The sequence below is a fragment of the Protomyctophum bolini genome (genome assembly GCF_963924005.1).
Source record: "Protomyctophum bolini genome assembly, chromosome: 5".
Lineage (NCBI taxonomy): Eukaryota > Metazoa > Chordata > Actinopteri > Myctophiformes > Myctophidae > Protomyctophum > Protomyctophum bolini.
The window spans coordinates 3,508,918-3,535,428 of record NC_137866.1 but is presented as its reverse complement, the minus strand read 5'-3'; the positions used below and the strand labels follow the sequence as shown (position 1 = coordinate 3,535,428).

The window sequence follows — 26,511 nt, the reverse complement described above, 5'->3', positions numbered from 1 at the left end:
GTTTTTTCCAGTCGTGTATATGTAAGGAATTGCAATTCCGTGCTATTTATTTGCCGCGGCATGTCTTCTCATTACATGTTCAGAAACTAATCAATTCTCTGATTGCCAGGACACGCCAGCGCGCGTCACACACACACACACACACACACACACACACACACACACACACACACACACACACACACACACACACACACACACACACACACACGGTCCTATAGCTAGGAGCGTGACAGTTGGTAAATTGACATCAAGTTTGTTTAGCAGATAATCCATTCTCGGGAGAACAGCATTGTGGGTATTCAGCAGAACTTTAGGTGATTGCATTTTGCTCATCAAGACGTTGCATCAGTGGAATGTTACTCTTTTAATTATCACCCAATGTTAACCCATTCTGGACGGGAACCCCCTTGTAAGTGTTTTAAGCATTATGTTGTACTTTAGCCGTTGAAAAATAGCAGATCTACAAGCTCGTAGCGCGGCACCGAGTGCCGCGCTACGAGCTTGTAGGGTCTGCTATTTTAGAAGAATCGTTAAAATGTAGTGCAAATCATTGAATATAATTATATTCTTTCAGAGCCAACGCTTTTAACTAAAATCTTTGCTTTCTGGGAGGTCCCTGGAACAACATATTTTGAGATGGGGGGGGATGGGGAGGCCAATTAAATATAATTATTTGGGGTCCTTGACATTAAATATTGAGCACCAAAATAGGTATTTCAGAAAACCGTCAGGATTTAGAAGACCTTTTTTCCCAGGGACGTCCCCAGAAGCAAAGATTTGAGTTTAAAATGCTCTGAAAGAATATATATATAATCAAAGATTTTGCGCCCACATTTTCACGATTCTTCAAAAACAGCAGATCCTACAAGCTTTGTTTCAACGTCAGGTCTAAATGGGTTAAGCAGCCTGTAAACAGGATGCTGGGTATATAAGCTGCCAATGTCGAAGTCGCTTATTCAACCTATGATGCGTAGCTTGTGGAGTTAATTCAGTCAGGTGTGTATGTGCCCTTAGTTAGTTGGTTCAGTCAGGTGTGTATGTGCCCTTAGTTAGTTGGTTCAGTCAGGTGTGTATGTGCCCTTAGTTAGTTGGTTCAGTCAGGTGTGTATGTGCCCTTAGTTAGTTGGTTCAGTCAGGTGTGTATGTGCCCTTAGTTAGTTGGTTCAGTCAGGTGTGTATGTGCCCTTAGTTAGTTGGTTCAGTCAGGTGTGTATGTGCCCTTAGTTAGTTGGTTCAGTCAGGTGTGTATGTGCCCTTAGTTAGTTGGTTCAGTCAGGTGTGTATGTGCCCTTAGTTAGTTGGTTCAGTCAGGTGTGTATGTGCCCTTAGTTAGTTGGTTCAGTCAGGTGTGTATGTGCCCTTAGTTAGTTGGTTCAGTCAGGTGTGTATGTGCCCTTAGTTAGTTGGTTCAGTCAGGTGTGTATGTGCCCTTAGTTAGTTGGTTCAGTCAGGTGTGTATGTGCCCTTAGTTAGTTGGTTCAGTCAGGTGTGTATGTGCCCTTAGTTAGTTGGTTCAGTCAGGTGTGTATGTGCCCTTAGTTAGTTGGTTCAGTCAGGTGTGTATGTGCCCTTAGTTAGTTGGTTCAGTCAGGTGTGTATGTGCCCTTAGTTAGTTGGTTCAGTCAGGTGTGTATGTGCCCTTAGTTAGTTGGTTCAGTCAGGTGTGTATGTGCCCTTGCCGTGCTCAAGGGCTGTTGTCGATTAAATAATCGTCCTGTCATAAAAAAAACTCTGAACATTATGAAAGACACTTCCCACCCCGCTCATTCACTGTTTGAACTGTTGCCATCAGGCAGACGGTACAGAGTGAACAAGTCCAAGACCAACAGATTCAGTAACAGCTTCTATCCCACAGCGGTAGTTGCACTCAATGCTGCTAAAAAATGATCTGTTGCTGCGACACTTTTTAGTTTTTTTTATCTGCTATCTTAAAGTACAATAAGGGTTTGTTGTGCGATAACAGATGAAATTACTGTTTGTGCATTAGTGCTGCTGGGGTTGTGCAATAACAGGAAGTCATGTGTGTTTTGTTTTAGCTTGTATGTTTTGTGATATAATGCACTGATTGGTTGGCACTTTTAATTTCGTTGTACACGTTGCAATGACAAATAAAGATCTATCTATCTATCTATCCAAAGATGAAGGAATGACAAAGTTCTTCAGTATTCTCAGTATTGAGAATGTATTAAATCTTGAAAATGTGTTGCAAATCTTTGAATATATATATATATTATTTCAGAGCGAACGCTTTTAACTCAAATCTTTGCTTCTGGGGTGGGAGGTCCCTGGAACAACATATTTTCAGATGGGGGTCGGCCGGCCAAATATTTTTGGGGGTCCTTATGGGGGTTTTATCGACAAAAAGTGTAAAAATAGGAAAAACACTATTCAGTTTCCTGCATCACAACCAACACACTCCCCAGGCCTACATGGTTATCCCATTCTGACCTGAGATCAGATTCTAAAAATGTCTTCTACATCCAGACAGTTTTCCATTCTGACCTGAGATCAGATTCTAAAAATGTCTTCTATACATCCTGACAGTTTTCTGAAAAAGCTATGTTTCTACAGTATGTCAGTCGTTCGCTACGAGCTTGTAGGTCTGGGTCTGGGTTAAGAGCACAGTCATGAAATATTGTCATATTTTGACATCAGATCCATCTCACACACCATTTTAAGGATCCACCTCTGTTTGTATATAAAAAGAGGACCAAACATATACGGGACAAATTGGTTAGAGCCAACACATATTGCCGCAAACCAAAACAGACTCTCCTCCTGGCCCCCCTTAAACCAGGCAATTATGCCTTTAGACATCCCAGAACAGGTGTTCTGTCAGGTGTAAAGGAGAGACTTGGACACTCAGGCATGAAGGAAGCATGAGTTCAAGTCCGTTGCTCTCCCCTTGTCCCCCATATATGGGGACTAGGTTGGCGGAGGGTGTGTAGAGCCCAGGATCACATTAGAATGATTGACACAGGGGTGGAAAAATGGGTTATAAAATCATGGGATAAAAAATATTATTAGAAAAAAAAAGACATCCCAGAACAGGTAAAGCCTTTCCGGTAAAGGGTGTCATCACATGTAACACATTTCTTTTTTATATATTTGTTAAAATGTATTTCGTTCGTCATTTGATCTTCATCATGACCTGATGAAGATCAAATAGATCGAAACGTTGTCAGTATTTCAATAAAGAATGTCTTTCTTATACCTGTGTTGTGCAACAGGGCTCCATCCAAAACCAAACGACTGACATAGAAACAGGGTTTTCAGAAAACTGCCAGGATTCAGAAGGCATTCGTAGAATATCTGTGTGCGTGCGTGTGAGAATAAGTAACCCACGTTTCCTGCCCACACACTGCTTGTAAATCACCCTGGCTGGATTTCCTAAATGGTTACACTGCAACGAAACCACGTTTGTGTTTTGTCCGTTGTTCATCATCTTAATGTTAGTACTGTACTGTATACAAGAGAACAGATGTGTTTGTACCACTGTGCAACTGCAAGGTGTACAGTGTGTTGTACAACTACAAGGTGTACAGTGTGCCGAGCGTTTGTGTCGATGGACACTGCAGAAAATCTGTTTTGGAGTCATAGGTTAACTAGCAAAATGATTGTGGTGAGCTGTAAAAGTCTTGTATATCCCCCAGCCATGCCTGTAATGAAATCGTTCAGTTTTTTTCCTCTCTCTCTCTCTCTCTCTCTCTCTCTCTCTCCCTCTCTTTTCTATATTTTATCACCAGTTACACACATTATTTTATTGAAAGAACGCAATCTTGTCTGCAGTGTATTTGTAAGGATCAGATGATTTTTTTTTAAAAGCCTATAGAGAAATAAATCATGTTCTATCCATGAAATGTTGTCTTGTCTGAGAGCGGAACCAGTTTTAACCAATTTTGGACGGGAACACATTTTGGTGTTATATAGCATCATGTTATGCTTTAGCTATTGAAAAAATAGCAGATCTACAAGCTCATAGCACGCCACCGAGTGGCGCGCTACGAGCTTGTAGCTCCGCTATTTTTGAAAAGGCGAAGAACGACTGACATAGAAACATAGCCTTTTCAGAAAACTGTCGGGATGTATAGAAGACATTTATAGAATCTGATCTCAGGTCAGAATGAAAAACTGTCAGGATGTAGAAGACATTTATAGAATCTGATCTCAGGTCAGAATGGGTTAATCTCTTTCATGCACGGATGCCTGGTAATTCATTGGTGCGCCGCTGCCTCTGTGCAGTAAAGCCTGTCCAGACCTCCGTCTGAGAGAGCAATAAAACATCACACTTCACATTATTATGGCTCTTCTCGCTGTAGATTCACCATCCCACTAGAATATAGATAATGCAATCTGGGACCTGGGATCCGATTCTATAAATGTCTTCTACATCCTGACAGTTTTCTGAAAAAGCTAAAATGTTTCTATGTGTCAGTCGTTCTTCGGTTTAAAAAAAAATAGCAGACCATGTTATGCTTTAGCTATTGAAAAAATAGCAGATCTACAAGCTCATATAGCGCGCCACCGAGTGGCGCGCTACGAGCTTGTAGGTCTGAAGAACGACTGACATTTTTTAGAATCTGATCTCAGGTCAGAATGGGTTAATCGGACCAGTGCATGTGTCCAGTGGAAACCTCGTATGAATCTGATCTCAGGTCAGAATGGGTTAACGCTTCTAGAGAGACTTCAGCGTGACCAGCGTGAGGCAAGAACGAAAGATAAGTCCAAAAATCTGAACTAACTTTAATGCGGCCCAGGTAAAAGTCTGAAATATATATATATATATATAATGATATATCATTGATTTCAGCTGTTGCAAAAATAACTTTAACATTATCAAACAACAGTCTAGCTCTCTGATGACTTTCCCCGCAGGTATATGACTTTGATGCCATTATCTTTTATAAATACAATCCAGTCAGAAGGATTTTGCTTTGTGGCACAAATTAGATTATTAAAAAAAAGAAGAATTACACGGCATTATTTAAATCCTGACAAATGACATTGACTTGATTGCAGCAGCCAATAAACTAAACACAACAGGGTACCTGAGAGCTGGAAATAAATACCATAAAATATTTAATTCAGGAGCACATTAGACACGCAAACACAGGTGGGGGCGTGTACGCACACACGCACGCACGCACACACACACACACACGTGCGCGCCGCACACACACACACACACACACACACACACACTAATGAGTCTCTGTGGTGAACATGAAAAGAACCCAGCTGGCTCAATTACTGCTAAAGTCAATTCAATTCAATTCAAAGGGCTTTATTGGCATGAGAAAACATACGTTTACATTGCCAAAGCAGAAAGAACAATACAACAATACAGCAATACAATCAAAACAAAAATTATGTACTTTGAAGGTCAGAATCTTCAATAGATCAACTTCTGTGTACCAAGATAACTCGATGCAGGTATAGTGCAGGAATATACACAATTATTAGTCTTTAGGGTGGTTGTGTTCCATTTGATATCCTTCTCCTATCACAGCAACTCACAAATCTTGCTGCTGTGTTTGCACATTGTTGTACTTCGCCCAGCAGATATGGGAGTTTTTTGTCATTGGTCATGTTTTCAAAATCTCCGTGTGTGGTTGTAATCTGTGGGAAGTATGTGTCTCTGATGTCTTGGTACAATGGGCAGATGGTTAGGAAGTGTAGCTCGGTTTCCACTTCGTTTAGTGTGCAGTGGGTGCATAGTCTGTCTTCTCTCGGGATACAGGTCTGCCTATGACGGCCTTTCTCGATCGCGAGACTGTGCTCACTGAGTCTGTACCTAGTTAAGATTTTTCTTTGTTTTGGGTCGGTCACGGTGCTCAGGTATTCTGCCACTGTGTATTCTCTGTTTAGGGCCAGATAGCATTCTAGTTTACTCTGCTTTTGTGTTGCTTCTTTCCAATGTGTCAGATAGTTTTCCCTTTGCTGTTTTATAATTTGGTTTAGTCCAATGGGTTTTCTATCTCGTGGCTCTGTTTGTGTTTGTGCCCGGAGTTCCAGGGCTAGCTGGCTGAGGGGGCATCTCTCTAGAGTTTCACTGTGTGTGAGTGCCTTGTTATGGAGTGCATCTAGGTCACTTTCTTTTAGGTGGTTGTAGAACTTAAGTGCTCTCTTTTTTATTTTGATTATGAGTGGGTATCGTCCTAATTCTGCCCTGCATGCATTATTTGGTGTTTTTCGCTGGGTACGGAGAATGGATTTGCAGAATTCTGTGTGTAGGGTCTCGGTTTGGTGTTTATCCCATTTTTCCAGGTCATGGTTTGCTAATGGTCCCCAGATCTCGCAACCATAGAGGGAAATTGGTTCTATCACCGAGTCCAGTATTTTAAGCCAGGTTTTAATTGGGATGTCTATTTTGATGTTTCTTTTGATGGCATAGAATGCCCTTCTTGCCTTGTCTCTCAGGTCCTTTACAGCTTGGTTGTAGTTCCCTGTGCTGCTGATGTTTAGGCCAAGGTAGGTATAGTTTTTAGTTTGTTCTAGTGGGATTGTATTTAGGAAAAATTGGTGGTTTTGGCGGCTGGGCCTTTTTTGAAATATCATGATTTTAGTCTTGGTTAGGTTCACTGTCAGGGCCCATGTCTGGGAGAATTTGTGTAGGAGATCAAGTTGCTGCTGTAGTCCTTCCTTGGTTGGGGACAGCAGCAGCAGGTCATCTGCGTAAAGTAAGCATTTGATTTCTGTGTTTGCCAAGGGTCACTGACATCCCAAAAGACCCCTCCCCCCCCCCCCCCCCTCCCCAATAATAATATAAAAATGTAGTCTCTCGTATTTGTGTGCGTGTGTGTGTGTGTTCTACATTGCAGTAAATGGTAAATGGTGCATTTATATAGCGCCTTTATCCAAGGCGCTTCACATAGATTGTGCATTACACATTCACCCGTTCATACATACACCGATTGCGGCAGAAGAAGCCATGCAAGGTATACCAACCAACCAGCACATCGGGAGCAATCTGGGGTTGCCCATGCAGTGTCTTTGCCCATGAAGGACACTTCCACATGTGGACAGGAGGAGGAGGAGGAGCCGGGATTCGAACCGCCGACCCATATGGATCATTGGACGACCTGCTCTACCTCCTGAGCCACAGTCGCCGTATTGATACTTGTACTAAAAGTAACGAATGTGAGAACTTATTTTCCCCGCCACTGCTACGGGGAATATAATGGCTGGGAGCAGCAGGTGGGATATAGTGGTTCAATCCCACTCTGGACAGTGTGTGATGATAGCCGCGCGCCACAAGCTGAGCTGCTGCTGCTGAAAGTGAAACAGACTTTCTTTTAAAAAGGTGACTATTATCTGTCCAACAGCTTGTGTTTAATTTAGCAATAAACAACGAACAGACGAAGAAGAAGCCCCGGCAGTGAGACTGGGAGGACCTCAAGGTTCAGCCGGTGACGAGTGGCTCAACGAACGGAAAACACAAAGAAAAGAAAAGACACGAGAAAAGAAAAGGAGACGATGGACCCAGAGAGAAAGGAACAGACAGACAGACAGACAGGGCAGACAGGGCAGGCAGGCAGGCAGGCAGGCAGACAGGCAGACAGGCAGACAGGCAGGCAGACAGGCAGGCAGGCAGGCAGGCAGGCAGGCAGGCAGACAGACAGACAGACACATTTCATAGGGCGTGCCAGATTGATTTCAGCCGTCACATGTATCACTGCTATGAATGGAATGAAGGTGTAGGATCAGCTGTTTGCGAACACTTTATAAATGCAGTGGCGACGTGGGTGTACTGCAGAACAAACGCTCCAATTCAGGGAAGATTTTACACTCAATTGATAAATGAGGGCCTTAGAGATTGAGAGTAGCACATGCGCAAAATGATGTCCACCCACTGCAGCAGAAGGGGTGTGTGTGTGTGTGTGTGTGTGTGTGTGTGTGTGTGTGTGTGTGTGTGTGTGTGTGTGTGTGTGTGTGTGTGTGTGTGCGTGTGTGTGTGTGCATGGCGTGCATGAGCAAGTGTGTTTTGATTTTGATTTATTTATTAGATCCCCATTAGCTTACTGTGAGTCACAGCAGCATATTCTTCCTGGGGTCTTAAACATATCATTACAATATTTATTTCATACATTTACATACAACATTCATCCAACACAAAACAACTCATGCGCCGTCGTCTACATTTGATAGTTAGCTCCAAAGTTACAATTACATCTTCAACATTGATAATAAAGTAAATAAACATTATATATTTCCACTGTTTTGTCTGCAGTTAGCATGGGACCGGATCAAAACGGATCAGGCAGTGACATGGACAGCCCTGGTAGGACCCATGCAGCCTGAGAACCGCATGGATACCATGAATGCAGTCATTATATATAGGCTACCTGCAGTTTATCCCATTCTGACCTGAGATCAGATTCATACGAGGTTTCCACTGGACACACACACACTGGTCTGATTAAACCATTCTGACCTGAGATCAGATTCTAAAAAATGTCAGTCGTTCTTCGATTTTTCAAAAATAGCTGACCGAGTGGCGCGCTACGAGCTTGTAGACCTGCTATTTTTCAATAGCTAAAGCATAACATAATGCTAAACACCAAAAATGGGTTCCCGTTCAGAATGGGTTAAACATGCTTGCTTTCTGAAATTCAACCCACAAGGGGGCGGTATAAGAGGGGAGAGCAGTATGCTCTGAAGAGATCTATTATACTTTAACCTCCGGTGAACATGAGTGTATAGTTTCCTCCCCAGCATGCTGGCCTGAGCATACAGTAATTACGGTACAGTATATGGCGCTGCCTACTGTATATACAGGTCGTCATCATCAGACAGTTATCACATGTCCCAGGGCAGATACTTGGCCTTTACTGCAAACAAACACCTGATCAGATAGATAAGAGGAGAGGTCTTTATCCCCCTTCGTTTTGGCATTATATTTGATATCCTACGAGTCGGAGCAAACCAGGAACACATGCAGACGGAAGGAAGGAAGGAATGCAGATTCAAGTGAGCTTAAATAACCCGCCCGATTGGTCAGCGGATATACTGCCACGTATGGGACTATAATGGGTCTTGCATAACACTGTATTCACGCACTTAGTAATAGTGCGTGTAACGTCTTGAGTGTATATCTTACAATAAATGCACCACGCCTGTGCGTGTGTGTGTACGTGTGTGCGTGCGTGCGTGCCTGCACGTTCCACAGCCCCACAGGGAGTGCGGTGGGAGTAATGAGTCCCCTCACCTGCACAATGTCCAGCCTGAGGCAGCGGTGGCCGAACGGTTTGCGGAGCGGTCTTGATATCGGAAAGGTCACTATAGTTCGTATCCCCGCCCGGACCGGCACGTTAAAATTACCACCCCTGAAGTGCCCTTTATGCACAAGGCATTGAACCCCCTACCATGAAATGTTCTATGAGCAGGGCCTGGCTGTAAACAAGTTATTGAGCTTAGCCCAGTTACCCTGGGTAAACATGGTACCTTTCCTTTCCTTAGTCCAGTTACCCTGGGTAAACATAGTACCTTTCCTTTCCTTAGTCCAGTTACCCTGGGTAAACATAGTACCTTTCCTTTCCTTAGTCCAGTTACCCTGGGTAAACATAGTACCTTTCCTTTCCTTAGTCCAGTTACCCTGGGTAAACATAGTACCTTTCCTTTCCTTAGTCCAGTTACCCTGGGTAAACATAGTACCTTTCCTTTCCTTAGTCCAGTTACCCTGGGTAAACATAGTACCTTTCCTTTCCTTAGTCCAGTTACCCTGGGTAAACATAGTACCTTTCCTTTCCTTAGTCCAGTTACCCTGGGTAAACATAGTACCTTTCCTTTCCTTAGTCCAGTTACCCTGGGTAAACATAGTACCTTTCCTTTCCTTAGTCCAGTTACCCTGGGTAAACATAGTACCTTTCCTTTCCTTAGTCCAGTTACCCTGGGTAAACATAGTACCTTTCCTTTCCTTAGTCCAGTTACCCTGCAGGGTAAACATAGTACCTTTCCTTTCCTTTCCAGCCTCTGCCTCAGCCGACTGATTGGCTAATATTAGTCACTAATGTGGTTTCTGTAGTTTGATTTAACTATGGCTCCTTTCAATATAGAACTGATGCAGAAAGCATCTTTTCATTGAACTATATAACACCTACATCCAGGAAGCTTTAAGAGGTCTGCACAAGTCTGAAAACAATCCACACAAGTCTGGGTAAGACTTGCTGTTGCATTACATCACCGTCTATTTAACCCATTCTGACCGGGCACCCATTTTGGTGTTGGCATCATGTTATGCTTTAGCTATTGAAAAATAGCAGATCTACAAGCTCGTAGCGCGCCACCGAGTGGCGCGATACGAGCTTGTAGGTCTGCTATTTTTGAAAAATTCGAAGAACGACTGACATTTTTAGAATCTGATCTCAGGTCAGAATGGGTTAATCAGACCAGTGTGTGTCCAGTGGAAACCTCGTATGAATCTGATCTCAGGTCAGAATGGGTTAATCAGACCAGTGTGTGTCCAGTGGAAACCTGGTATGAATCTGATCTCAGGTCAGAATGGGTTAAAGGAAAAACTGAAACACGGTGCCTCTGTTCCACGGGATCCATTCTCCACACCGCCAGGCGGTTACATAAACTCATCTCTCGGGTCTCGCTACGGTAGGCCTTATTGTTATTCAACCATGTCATGTACTTGCAAATTCTACTACACACCATCTCAAATCTCCCGTTCTGCGACTGCATTTCTGCTCACAGATGAAAACAGAGAATTGCCTGCATGCCGTTTACTGAGGTTGTTTTTCTTTTGCGTCCTGCAAGCCGTAGGAGTTTGAGTCGACATGAAAATACCCGGCAGAGAGAAGTGTTCAAGGCCGTTATGGAAAAGAGAGTCTTCTCTGGTCTCCACCAGCCGAAGGCATGGGGAGACCATCTATGTTTTACACTCCGTCCGTGTGCGGCTTCAGCCCCTGCCCTTTTACCCCGTCTGTAAAACAACTGCCCTTTTACCCGTCTGTAAAACAACTGCCCTTTTACCCCGTCTGTAAAACAACTGCCCTTTTACCCCGTCTGTAAAACAACTGCCCTCTCCCAGACCACAAATGCAGCGTTTACTACATGGTGAAAGAAATGCAATAAATGCCACTCCTCTCCTTTCCATGCCATTAACGGAAGGAAGGCAGCGTTCTGGAGAATTGCTTTTCCCCCCCCCGAAGTCTCCTAAACTTAGGATTAGAGGTTGATTAGCTATATATAGACCGTCTATATATAGATGTTTAAACAACCTCTAATCTAAGGATAGGCGTCTAAAAAAACCTTTAATCTTTAGCCGTCTCTGGACTTTACAAACTTTACATGATTGCCTGCCACCCTATTTTGGATTAGTTTTCGTCTTGCTCGATCAATAAACTCCGTCGTGTTGAGCTGGCCTTCACCTGAACTTGTGGTCCTATGCTCTGACAGTCCATCTCCATTGGCCCGCCTATACTCTCACACACTATTACACCAAAGTCCATCTCCATTGGCCCGCCTATACTCTCACACACTATTACACCAAAGTCCATCTCCATTGGCCCGCCTATACTCTGACACACAATTACACCAAAGTCCATCTCCATTGGCCCACCTATACTCTGACACACTATTACACCAAAGTCCATCTCCATTACCCGCCTATACACATCAAGCACACTCGCTTCCTCTGATTAGCAAAGAAGCTATCACTTGCACACACACACGCGCACACGCACGCACACACACGCACGCACAGACACGCACGCACGCACACGCACACACAGACACACACACACACACATGCGCTGTTGCCAGGCAACAGCAACGCTCCGAAAAGGAGAAGGCGGACAGAAGTGTGCGGACAGAAGAGCCAGGGGCAGGTGCATGCGGGAGAGGACTTAAGAAGGAGACGTAGGTAGGAGAGGAACCATACAGCTGAGCAGAGATGCTTCAGGGCTCCATGAGCTGGGAAATAAATGTATCATATAAATGTATCATATAAAATAAAAAATCACGCACGCGCGCATGCACACACACACACACACACACACACACACACACGCATGCACGCACGCACGCACGCACGTCGACTAAAACTATGACGAAAAACGTCGACAACCTTTTTTTTCACGGGCCAAAACTACATAAATGGAAACTAAATGGAAACAAATAAAAACTAGAATAAAATGTTAGGAAGGAACTAGTGGACAAGTCAAGTCATTTTACACACAGTTGCATGCTGAAAATAGCACACACAGCGTCGTACGAAGCCAACTCGAGTCGTGACAAATCATGACGACAGTCACGACACACACGATATTTTGGACCAAACGAATAATTACAAAGAAGAAAAACAACAAAAAAAGTGTTGTAACCAGCCGTTTTTTTTCTACTTTCTAATTCTTTGTTTGGCCCGAGATTTTTTTGTTTGTTGTCATGATTTGTCACGACAAGAGTTGTCTTTGTCCGCGGCGTAAACGTCTTTAAATAAATACTTTCTGAAAAGCCTATATGGAAAATGAACGGGGATTTATTTTCCGGGTCTCTCGAGGGGGGGGGGCGGGACTGCGACGCTCTATACCGCTTTGCTTGGCCCAGTGGATGATGGGAAATGTAGTGTATATGTAAAAAAAACCTCATTTATTTCACTCGTATACTCTCACACACACACACACACACACACACACACACACACACACACACACACACACAGAGTGCAAAACATACTCTCTCCCCACGACCTCGGCCTGGTGGAGACGATAAATACAAATACATAGAGAGACAAATAAGTATAAGCAACTATGCAAACACATCAAACATGTACATAACACATACTCTCGTATTCTCTTAGGTTCCCTTTAGAGGCGTCATTAGCATGCAGACATTATCTCACTGGATTACATTTACACCTCATTAAAATGTATCCTCCTACTGCATGTTCTAATGATTCAACAGCCTAAATGCATGGCCTATTCTCCTACTGCATGTTCTAATGATTCAACAGCCTAAATGCATGGCCTATTCTCCTACTGCATGTTCTAATGATTCAACAGCCTAAATGCATGGCCTATTCTCCTACTGCATGTTCTAATGGTTCAACAGCCTAAATGCATGGCCTATACTCCTATACTGCATGTTCTAATATAAATGATTCAACAGCCTAAATGCATGGCCTATACTCCTACTGCATGTTCTAATGATTCAACAGCCTAAATGCATGGCCTATACTCCTACTGCATGTTCTAATGATTCAACAGCCTAAATGCATGGCCTATACTCCTACTGCATGTTCTAATGATTCAACAGCCTAAATGCATGGCCTATTCTCCTACTGCATGTTCTAATGATTCAACAGCCTAAATGCATGGCCTATTCTCCTCCTACTGCATGTTCTAATGATTCAACAGCCTAAATGCATGGCCTATACTCCTACTACATGTTCTAATGATTCAACAGCCTAAATGCATGGCCTATTCTCCTACTACATGTTCTAATGATTCAACAGCCTAAATGCATGGCCTATACTCCTACTGCATGTTCTAATGATTCAACAGCCTAAATGCATGGCCTATTCTCCTCCTACTGCATGTTCTAATGATTCAACAGCCTAAATGCATGGCCTATTCTCCTCCTACTGCATGTTCTAATGATTCAACAGCCTAAATGCATGGCCTATTCTCCTCCTACTGCATGTTCTAATGATTCAACAGCCTAAATGCATGGCCTACACTCCTACTACATGTTCTAATGATTCAACAGCCTAAATGCATGGCCTATACTCCTACTGCATGTTCTAATGATTCAACAGCCTAAATGCATGGCCTATTCTCCTACTGCATGTTCTAATGATTCAACAGCCTAAATGCATGGCCTATTCTCCTCCTACTGCATGTTCTAATGATTCAACAGCCTAAATGCATGGCCTATTCTCCTCCTACTACATGTTCTAATGATTCAACAGCCTAAATGCATGGCCTATTCTCCTACTGCATGTTCTAATGATTCAACAGCCTAAATGCATGGCCTATTCTCCTACTACATGTTCTAATGATTCAACAGCCTAAATGCATGGCCTATACTCCTACTGCATGTTCTAATGATTCAACAGCCTAAATGCATGGCCTATTCTCCTACTACATGTTCTAATGATTCAACAGCCTAAATGCATGGCCTATACTCCTACTGCATGTTCTAATGATTCAACAGCCTAAATGCATGGCCTATTCTCCTCCTACTGCATGTTCTAATGATTCAACAGCCTAAATGCATGGCCTATTCTCCTCCTACTACATGTTCTAATGATTCAACAGCCTAAATGCATGGCCTATTCTCCTACTGCATGTTCTAATGATTCAACAGCCTAAATGCATGGCCTATTCTCCTACTGCATGTTCTAATGGTTCAACAGCCTAAATGCATGGCCTATTCTCCTCCTACTGCATGTTCTAATGATTCAACAGCCTAAATGCATGGCCTATTCTCCTCCTACTGCATGTTCTAATGATTCAACAGCCTAAATGCATGGCCTATACTCCTACTACATGTTCTAATGATTCAACAGCCTAAATGCATGGCCTATTCTCCTACTGCATGTTCTAATGATTCAACAGCCTAAATGCATGGCCTATTCTCCTCCTACTGCATGTTCTAATGATTCAACAGCCTAAATGCATGGCCTATACTCCTACTACATGTTCTAATGATTCAACAGCCTAAATGCATGGCCTACTCCTACTGCATGTTCTAATGATTCAACAGCCTAAATGCATGGCCTATACTCCTACTGCATGTTCTAATGATTCAACAGCCTAAATGCATGGCCTATACTCCTACTGCATGTTCTAATGATTCAACAGCCTAAATGCATGGCCTATACTCCTACTGCATGTTCTAATATAATTATAATATAAATGATTCAACAGCCGAAATGCGTGGCCTACTCCTACTGCATGTTCTTTAGAAAAACGTGCACTGCAGTCACTGCATGTATACACATTTCTTTAATATTCAAAAAGAGAAGAATAATAATTAAAAGACACTCCAGGCTAGCTATAGCGCGAAGTTATGATCCGAGATGCATGGCAGCTACTCAGTAAAATCCATTGGTAACTCGCATAATAATATGTACAAGCTAGCCGCTATCTGTGCACAGGGCAGCATGCAGTGTGTGGACAGTTGAGTCCCCCTTAGATAGCAATTCTGTAGACTTAGATAGCATTTGATACAGACTTATAGCATGTTATGTACACAGCATAAGTGCATTGTATGTAGTCATAGCACGTCATAGTACATAATGTATATCTAGTATAGATGTATAGCTTATATGTATAGTTTCATTATAGATATTCCACTGTTACTTTCTTAGCTTACGCATGTTTCATGATAAATGTTTTTATGTGATGTATTCCCCATGCTTTTTGTTCTTGCTTAATGTAAGTCGCTCTGGATTAAGAGCGTCTGCTAAATGCCTAAATTGTAAAAATTGTAAATTGCATATACAGTCTCAGTCTGTGACCCAGCCTGACTGACTGTTTTATTTTTTGTCATTTGGTTGTTCAGTTTGACACGACAGGCCACTTTTGGAGAAACGTCTTGCAGAGAAAACAGCGAGTTGAGAAAACAGACCTGTCAAAGGTTCACTTCTGTGGTCTCTAACATAGAGCTACATGTTTACACATGTATTTCATATTTACCATGTCGATTTCAGCTCTGACGTTTATTTCAGAGATGCTCTGGTACGTGAAGAGTCTGCCTGTGCTATTATGACTCATTTTGGATAAAAATCAAAAAACTAAAACTAAAAACTGTTTTTCTCCGCCGGTGAAAAGCCGGAGAACTGCACAATGGCAGCCCCCTCAGTCAAGCGAGTCACATATCGTGTCATTTTTACGGTTCAGAAAGTCATTATGTTTATCTATCGATAATCCTCTTTTGAAATCCAGAGCCTTAAACTCCACCATCTGTCACGATGAGATTATTGGTGTTTTGTGTCAAAGGGCTACGCACTCATGACACTAGAATAATCCCAGGCTGATTACACATCAGCCACACATACAGTAACTATCACTGTATACAGTATATACTATAGACAGGCACTCATATAGGGGCCGGTAGTGCTGTCGCCTCACAGCTAGAAGGTCCTGGGTTCCAAGTACAAATACCTCAAAATGTTACTAAAGTACAGTACTTAAGTAAATGTGTATACTTTCCACGACTCCGCCCACATGAGGCTGAGCACGCGCGCACTCACACGCACACACACGCACACGCACGCACACGCACACGCACGCACACGCGCACGCACACGCACACGCACGCACGCTAATCCAACTCCACCGTGAGAACCACTGTGTCAGCCTAACAGCGCTAGCAGTCAAAGGTCAATCTCTTATTCCTATAAAAGGTCCCTATAGAGCCGCAACCACTCCCATCAGCTTAACCCATTCTTCTGACCTGAGATCAGATTCATACGAGGTTTCCACTGGACACACACTGGTCTGATTAACCCATTCTGACCTGAGATCAGATAAAAAGAAATTCAGTCTTTCTTCGATAAAAAAAAAAATATAGCAGACCTACAAGCTCGTAGCGCGCCACTCGGTGGCGCGCTACGAGCTTGTAGATCTGCTATTTTTCAATAGCTAAAGCATAACGTGATGCTAACACCAAAATGGGTTCCCGTTCAGAATGGGTTAAAGGACCACTTCACCACTTTTCAACCTATATCTTCATATAATAGGTCCTCACTAATAATCATGAAAGAAATGGCACGATTTTTTTCCTACTCAGTCTGTGTCTCATATATAGGAAGGCTGTGGGCAGTTCAGAAACCGTCTTCCAGTGACATCATCATTAGGCAGATTATTTTTTAAACACGATTATTTTACAAAATAGTGCACAGGGAGACAATATAGGGGGCGCTAGAGCACCACCTGCCCTTGACCTCTGGACAGCAATGTTCTAAATTCTAATATATTATTTATGCCCCAAAATCTATAAATCTCACACTGTTAAGGCAACCAACCGGTTCCACGCGCTGCAAAAGGTGCCCCCTTTTTTCACTTGAGCACCTGCCCCACACACACACACACACACACACACACACACACACACACACACACACACACTGTAAGAAGTGTAAGGTGAGATGAGAGGAGAATGGCGTTGTCTTGCTTCGTCACCCTGTAGTTAAAAACCCTCCACTAAGTGGAAGCTGCTGTAACGTCTCATAATCACTGTATAATTAATTACTGTACAGAGGAAAGTGTGCGCAGCCTTGCACTGCATATTTGATAAACGGCACAGAATTACACAGTAGGCTACCAAGAGATGTTTGTTTTTGGTGTGTGGTGCGACACAGACAATTAAGCCACTACTATGTGATCACACTATTCTGATAGGCGGTGGCGTGCCCATGCCTTTGGCCTGGTGGAGACAATAATACAACATACTGTCTCCCCATGCCTTTGGCCTGTTGGAGACAATAATACATACATACTGTCTCCCCATGCCTTTGGCCTGGTGGAGACAATAATACATACATACTGTCTCCCCATGCCTTTGGCCTGGTGGAGACAATAATACATACATACTGTCTCCCCATGCCTTTGGCCTGGTGGAGACAATAATAAATACATACTGTCTCCCCATGCCTTTGGCCTGGTGGAGACAATAATACATACATACTGTCTCCCCATGCCTTTGGCCTGGTGGAGACAATAATACATACATACCGTCTCCCCATGCCTTTAGCCTGGTGGAGACAATAATAAAACATACTGTCTCCCCATGCCTTTGGCCTGGTGGAGACAATAATACAACATTCTGTCTCCCCATGCCTTTGGCCTGGTGGAGACAATAATACAACATTCTGTCTCCCCATGCCTTTGGCCTGGTGGAGACAATAATACAACATTCTGTCTCCCCATGCCTTTGGCCTGGTGGAGACAATAATACAACATTCTGTCTCCCCATGCCTTTAGCCTGGTGGAGACAATAATACAACATACTGTCCCCCCATGCCTTTGGCCTGGTGGAGACAATAATACAACATTCTGTCTCCCCATGCCTTTGGCCTGGTGGAGACAATAATACAACATTCTGTCTCCCCATGCCTTTGGCCTGGTGGAGACAATAATACAACATACTGTCTCCCCATGCCTTTGGCCCGGTGGAGACAATAATACAACATTCTGTCTCCCCATGCCTTTGGCCCGGTGGAGACAATAATACAACATTCTGTCTCCCCATGCCTTTGGCCTGGTGGAGACAATAATACAACATTCTGTCTCCCCATGCCTTTGGCCTGGTGGAGACAATAATACAACATTCTGTCTCCCCATGCCTTTGGCCTGGTGGAGACAATAATACAACATTCTGTCTCCCCATGCCTTTAGCCTGGTGGAGACAATAATACAACATACTGTCCCCCCATGCCTTTGGCCTGGTGGAGACAATAATACAACATTCTGTCTCCCCATGCCTTTGGCCTGGTGGAGACAATAATACAACATTCTGTCTCCCCATGCCTTTGGCCTGGTGGAGACAATAATACAACATACTGTCTCCCCATGCCTTTGGCCCGGTGGAGACAATAATACAACATTCTGTCTCCCCATGCCTTTGGCCTGGTGGAGACAATAATACAACATTCTGTCTCCCCATGCCTTTGGCCTGGTGGAGACAATAATACAACATACTGTCCCCCCATGCCTTTGGCCTGGTGGAGACAATAATACAACATTCTGTCCCCCCATGCCTTTGGCCTGGTGGAGACAATAATACAACATTCTGTCTCCCCATGCCTTTGGCCTGGTGGAGACAATAATACAACATTCTGTCTCCCCATGCCTTTGGCCTGGTGGAGACAATAATACAACATTCTGTCTCCCCATGCCTTTGGCCTGGTGGAGACAATAATACAACATTCTGTCTCCCCATGCCTTTGGCCTGGTGGAGACAATAATACAACATACTGTCTCCCCATGCCTTTGGCCTGGTGGAGACAATAATACATACATACTGTCTCCCCATGCCTTTAGCCTGGTGGAGACAATACAGAAATAAATAAATAAACACTAGAGACTCAGAACATTCCACTACAACGTGCCGACAGACCAGAAACATCACAATTGTCCACAAAACCTGCTCTGTGTTTAGAAGACAAACACACTTCAAGCTGCATGCTGGTGCAAAACAAAAAACGAACTAACAACCAAAAACAAACAAAATACTTGATCTCGATTCCGATCCCAATTCTGCTAAACAATGTATATTTTGAAACAACATCCAACATCTCGTTAGATGTCGTTAAAGGAAATGCTTATTCATTTACATTCCCATTTATTTACATTCAAACAGTATCCTCATTTCTCACCTTAAATCAAAGGTCACCTGCTGTTCAAACTATAACGAGGTAATTTACATAAACGACTCAGCAAAAAGAAAACACTCTAACTGCATTTCCCTTTAAGAGAACGCTTGTGTGTGTTTTTTTCTCTACATGAAATATTACGCCGCCTAAAAAAAGAAGAAAAAAAAAAGAAAAGGGGGAAAATAAACGAAAACACGCCAGAGAAATAGTTACTGCTCTCTCTCCATTACCATGAAAGGTCATATTGGCTTCTCATCTTTGTCAAATCACTCAGCGGCATTCTGCCTCCAATGTAAACACAGGAAACTGCAGGGGGGGGGGGGGGAATGCACTTTAACAGACTGTCTGTCTCCCTCTCTCTCTGGCTGTGTTGAATTATATTTTATCCACCCTCATTCTTACCTTGCAACACAACACACTAGAATGTTTGTTTGGATTTCACGCCCATGCATCTTTAATGCACCGCCAACGTCTATGAACATTAGCGTTCTCTCCCATACACGGTGCAGACTTACTTCACACGTCATTTGCTCTCCGTCCCTCTGAATCAACACACACGCAGACCACTTCCATCCCACAGGGACCGAGCATTAAGGCTATGGCCCTGATTACTCTGTATAGAGGCTGCTTGCATCCCACAGGGACAGAGCATTAAGGCTATGGCCCTGATTACTCTGTATAGAGGCTGCTTGCATCCCACAGGGACAGAGCATTAAGGCTATGGCCCTGTTTACTCTGTATAGAGGCTGCTTCCATCCCACAGGGACAGAGCATTAAGGCTATGGCCCTGATTACTCTGTATAGAGGCTGCTTCCATCCCACAGGGACAGAGCATTAAGGCTATGGCCCTGATTACTCTGTATAGAGGCTGCTTGCTTGCTTGCGTGACGACTGGTGAATTCAGAGGGCATTTACATAATCAGCATCGCGAGCTACAGTCCGGCGTTTATTGAACTATATAAAGCCAAACTTGTGAGCAAAACTGTAGGCCTACAAGTAAGTGACAAGCTCAGCGTTCTACTTTTATCACATAGTCAGCGCTGCGGTTAAGCGGCACGGTTAAGCGGCACGGTTAATCGGCACGGTTAAGCGGCACGGTTAAGCGGCACAGGCTAAGAGGTCGGTGGTGAGGCTCTGACGTTCAGTGAGTTGAACAGTAATAATCCAAAGCAATATTAAGAGGTTGTTTACAGTGATTTTAGAATGGCTACGGAGCATTAGTTAATAGGCACACAACACTCAGTGGAGCGTCTACGGAGCATTAGTTAATAGGCACACAACACTCAGTGGAGCGTCTACGGAGCATTAGTTAATAGGCACACAACACTCAGTGGAGCGTCTACGGAGCATTAGTTAATAGGCACACAACACTCAGTGGAGCGTCTACGGAGCATTAGTTAATAGGCACACAACACTCAGTGGAGCGTCTACGGAGCATTAGTTAATAGGCACACAACACTCAGTGGAGCGCCTAAGACCCCCCGACGTGGAAAACATGCTTAAAGATTAGGGTGATAAAGATTCGCTACTCCACAAGAGGGTACGCCGGTGCCTTAAAATTCTACACCATTTGTCACTATCACTGTTGTGCAACGTTAAAGATGGAGTGCCACAATTTGTGTATTTTTCCAGTTTTTCCATGTGTCTATGAGGTGACAGTACTTCATTAGACACCCTGGAGTCTACTGTATGTGTCAATGAGGTGACAGTACTTCATTAGACACCCTGGAGTCTACTGTATGTGTCTATGAGGTGACAGTACTTCATTAGACACCCTGGAGTCTACTGTATGTGCAATGGTGTATTAACTTTGTATTTAGGGTTTCTTCCTGGAGGCTGAACCCTTGACAGACAGTCAAACGGGCCAATGAAATAAACAGTAATATATAGTGACACCACACTATCAGCCCCTCCGCCTTTATCATACAACTACAGCTGTGGGCTTCAGTTCAGGTGGATCACCACCCATCACCACCACCCACCATGCAGGCAAACCAGGCATACTTAATCCTTATATAACAATAAGACCTGATGATCATGTTTTAGGGTGGGAATAAATAGTGGCACTCCATCTTTAACCTCTGTTGTACTTTCACAATTAGATCTGATAATCTAATATCGTCATGATGTGTGACTAATTTACCCCCCGGTTTTATTACTGTTAGTTGTGTAAAGAGATAAGAAATGTGAGTGGATGATTTCCATGAAACCATGCGGTTTCAAGAGAATAACCGCGTCCGATACACAGCTCAGCATATTTCCTGTCAGTGGGCTGGGGTGCAAAACCCAAACTCAACTGTACTACACCATGCCATACTGTACATATTGGGGATATTAGTGATACCCGTGGTCCTTGAGGGGGTTCCAGGTGGTCCCCAGCTAAATGATAAAAAAATAAAATGCTTGTCCGCCAACAGCATATCGTTATAGGCTCATTAAAGTGTAATTCACTGTCAAGTCTAGACTTTGAGCTTCCTCCTTTTTGGCTGTGGGTGAAAGCAGGTGACTGACTGACTGACTGACTGTCTCTCACACACACACACACACACACACACACACACACACGGTATGGCCATCGGAATGCTCGCTCCGTTTTGTGCAGACGAGGTGTCAAGGCAAATGTTTAATGTTTAACGTTTGTCTGAAATGAATTCATATGTAGGAAAGCCACAAGCACACAGAGAGTAGTGACTACATGAAATACACGTGCTGTAATTTAATTTGCGTCCAATTTGTGGGCCTTCGTTATGCAAAGATAATTAATTTGACCTTCTTTGAAACGTTTAATGAATTGTCCTGCACTTCCCTAGTGTGTGTGTGCGTGTGCGTGCGTGTGCGTGTGCGTGTGTGTGTGCGTGTGTGTACTGTACACATGTGTGAATGTGTGTGCATCGGTGGGGCCCTGTGTGAGAAAGAGGCAGGCATGTACTCTGCAAACATACATTCTCTGTTACATCCATAACAATCCATTATATAGTCAACAAGCATTCTCCACTGACTGATGTCGTGATTGGGTAGTTCAGTGCCGCAGCTCCGCATCCGCACAGCATGCACTGTGCTGTGGCGCGCATGTGTGTGTGTGTGTGTGTGTGTGTGTGTGTGTGTGTGTGTGTGCCATGTGTATCCTTAAGTGAACATGAACTGTCAACCCAGTTATATTTGTTTCCTTGTAAAAAGTTATTGTAATTTGTGGATTCAAATAAAGCAATCGAAATGTGTGTGTGTGTGTGTGTGTGTGTGTGTGTGTGTGTGTGTGTGTGTGTGTGTGTGTGTGTGTGTGCGCGTGTGTGTGTGCGTGCATGTGTGTGTGATGCCAAGGCCATCCAATTTAACGTTCCCCTCCAACCTACAGTCCAGTAATTAAAGGGGAAAAAAATCCTCTTAGGTTGGACTAAATTGCTTTTATTTTGTTTCTCAAACGATTCCGACAGGACTACGATCTGCTGAAACGCGTCCCTCCGTGTGTTCTGCGACACACGTACGCTATTTCTGCATGTCACTGCATTGTGGGGGACTGTGGGGGGACACACACACACACCATTATGCTTATAATAAACATGGAGGACGCGGGATTCGAACCGCCGACCCAGGGATCATTGGACGACCTGCTCTACCTCCTGAGCCACAGTCTGCTGCGGCAGAAACACACAGATGTAGAGACAGACGCACAGACCCAGCTAAATGTAGTAATCTAGAAACACACACAGATGTAGAGACAGACCCAGCTAAATGTAGTAATCTAGAAACACACACAGATGTAGAGACAGACGCACAGACCCAGCTGAATGTAGTAATCTAGAAACACACACAGATGTAGAGACAGACACACAGACCCAGCTAAATGTAGTAATCTAGAAACACACACAGATGTAGAGACAGACACACAGACCCAGCTAAATGTAGTAATCTAGAAACACACACAGATGTAGAGACAGACCCAGCTAAATGTAGTAATCTAGAAACACACACAGATGTAGAGACAGACGCACAGACCCAGCTAAATGTAGTAATCTAGAAACACACACAGATGTAGAGACAGACACACAGACCCAGCTAAATGTAGTAATCTAGAAACACACACAGATGTAGAGACAGACGCACAGACCCAGCTAAATGTAGTAATCTAGAAACACACACAGATGTAGAGACAGACACACAGACCCAGCTGAATGTAGTAATCTAGAAACACACACAGATGTAGAGACAGACGCACAGACCCAGCTAAATGTAGTAATCTAGAAACACACACAGATGTAGAGACAGACGCACAGACCCAGCTGAATGTAGTAATCTAGAAACACACACAGATGTAGAGACAGACGCACAGACCCAGCTAAATGTAGTAATCTAGAAACACACACAGACCCAGCTAAATGTAGTAATGTAGAAACACACACAGATGTAGAGACAGACCCAGCTGAATGTAGTAATCTAGAAACAGACGCACAGACCCAGCTAAATGTAGTAATCTAGAAACACACACAGATGTAGAGACAGACGCACAGACCCAGCTGAATGTAGTAACCTAGAAACACACACAGATGTAGAGACAGACACACAGACCCAGCTGAATGTAGTGATCTAGAAACACACACAGATGTAGAGACAGACCCAGCTAAATGTAGTAATCTAGAAACACACACAGATGTAGAGACAGACACACAGACCCAGCTAAATGTAGTAATCTAGAAACACACACAGATGTAGAGACAGACGCACAGACCCAGCTAAATGTAGTAATCTAGAAACACACACAGATGTAGAGACAGACACACAGACCCAGCTGAATGTAGTGATCTAGAAACACACACAGATGTAGAGACAGACGCACAGACCCAGCTAAATGTAGTAACCTAGAAACACACACAGATGTAGAGACAGACACACAGACCCAGCTGAATGTAGTGATCTAGAAACACACACAGATGTAGAGACAGACCCAGCTAAATGTAGTAATCTAGAAACACACACAGATGTAGAGACAGACACACAGACCCAGCTGAATGTAGTGATCTAGAAACACACACAGATGTAGAGACAGACGCACAGACCCAGCTAAATGTAGTGATCTAGAAACACACACAGATGTAGCTAAATGTAGTAATCTAGAAACACACACAGATGTAGCTAAATGTAGTAATCTAGAAACACACACAGATGTAGCTAAATGTAGTAATCTAGAAACACACACAGATGTAGCTAAATGTAGTAACCTAGAAACACACACAGATGTAGAGACAGACACACAGACCCAGCTAAATGTAGTAATCTAGAAACACAGACCCAGCTAAATGTAGTAATCTAGAAACACACACAGATGTAGCTAAATGTAGTGATCCAGAAACAGACGCACAGACCCAGCTAAATGTGTCTCGTCACGTGTCTTGCAGTGCTCGAGTCCGCAAACAAGCCCTAAATGTACAGAATATAATTAGGCAACACATGAACTTATTCACAGCCACCATTGGTCACTTCAGTCTGTCATATTATTAACGACACCGAAAGTCAATCATGGGTACAAAAAGCACCTTCTCCTCCAAATAGACCGACTGCTGGCTATAATGGAGGAGAGGCAAAGCAAAGCAAGCTGCTTTGCCTTACACCTGGACAACTCTGACCACTAGCCTGTGGACATCATGGCCCAGGCTGCCAAATATAAAAACAATGAGCTGGCACGTATAGCCCAGTTGTATAATAATGGCCTGTACTAATGGTTAATATTTTACTTGTTTAGTAAGGAAAGCTTCCTCTAACCTTGAATCAAAACAAGCACAGCCCAACTTCCAATAGAAAAACCCCTCTGCTGTTCTCGTCACACACACACACACACACACACACACACTGCATACATACTCCAGAGTTTGACACAATTCGTATCTCCGGGACAAAATGCAGACATGAGATCGACATCGAGGCCAGAAGGACCTCAGGGGTTGGTGACCCATCCCCACACACCCCCCCACACACACACACACACACACACACACACGCACACACAGCGCCCTGTCTCTCTCTTACCGTGCTCCAGCGCCGTGACCCCCATGGAGGCGGGCCCGAGGCCCGCGCGGCGCTCCCACCTCCCTCGTCGGGCCGGTACATCTCCACGGCGCCCAGGGGCCTCTGGCGGGCGTCCACGCCCCCCAGCAGCATCAGCTGGCCGCCGCGCGACGGCAGCGCCACGGCCGAGGCGCCGGCCCGCGCCCCGCCCGCCAGCGGCGGCAGGTGGCGCCACGTCTGGCTCTCCAGGTCCAGCGCCTCGCCGCCCGCCTGCGGCGCGCCGCTCTCGCCCACGCCGCCCAGCACGTACAGCAGGCCGCCGTGGTGGACGGGGGCGCAGTACACCCGCCGCTGGGCCATGGGCGGGAACGCCTCCCAGCGCAGGACTTCACGGGGCTCACGGCGGCGGCGGCGGCCATGTTGTTCTCCTCCCCCTCCTCCTCCTCTTCCTCCTCCTCCTCCTCTTCTTCCTCTTCGCCCCGCAGCGGCTGCGGCTGCGGCGTCATGGGCATGTCTGCAGCGGGGGGAGGCGCACCATGTCACACCTCACGCCTACAGCGAGGCAGGGTGAGGTGGAGGGGGAGGGGAGGGAGGAGGAGGGGGAGGGGGGGAAGGGAGTGGACAAAACCCTGAACAGAACCGGACGTGCTGGACAGAGCGGCCGACCAGCAGCAGGAGGAGGAAATAGCTTGTCTCTGTTTCTTTGAGTGACTGGAGGAGAGAGAGAGAGAGAGAGAGAGAGAGAGAGAGAGAGAGAGAGAGAGAGAGAGAGAGAGAGAGAGAGAGAGAGGGGGACAAAGGGAGGATATTATAGGCTATAATAGGGGAAAAAACTATTAAAGTTAATGAGTGAAACAAAATGGGAAGAGAGAGAGAAGTGAAGTGATCCAGAGAGAGAGAGAGCGAGCGTGTCGAACCCGGCCAGAAGTATCTCTGTCTCTCTCTCTCTCTCTCTCTCTCATCCAGATGTTTTATTCATCCCTCTGTCAGAGGAACAGTCTCTGCCCTTCATCTTCCTTGACCTGACGGGGTTTTCCCCGTCTCTCCTGGGGGGGGGGGGGGGGGGGTCTTTCAGGAATGTCAGGTTATTCCCGCGAGTGCACTTAAAAATATAAAAGACAGAGGCGGTGGCGGTGGAGGAGGTTAATGCTTATAAATCCCACGGGAACGTGAATGTCAAGAGT

General features: G+C 44.4%; 1 protein-coding gene across 1 annotated transcript in view; it reads right to left on the bottom strand.

Moving 5' to 3' along the window:
• Window positions 1-26,511, bottom strand: part of klhdc8b (kelch domain containing 8B) — a gene marked incomplete at both ends in the record, with an annotated part of 134,725 nt that overhangs the window by 102,305 nt on the left and 5,909 nt on the right.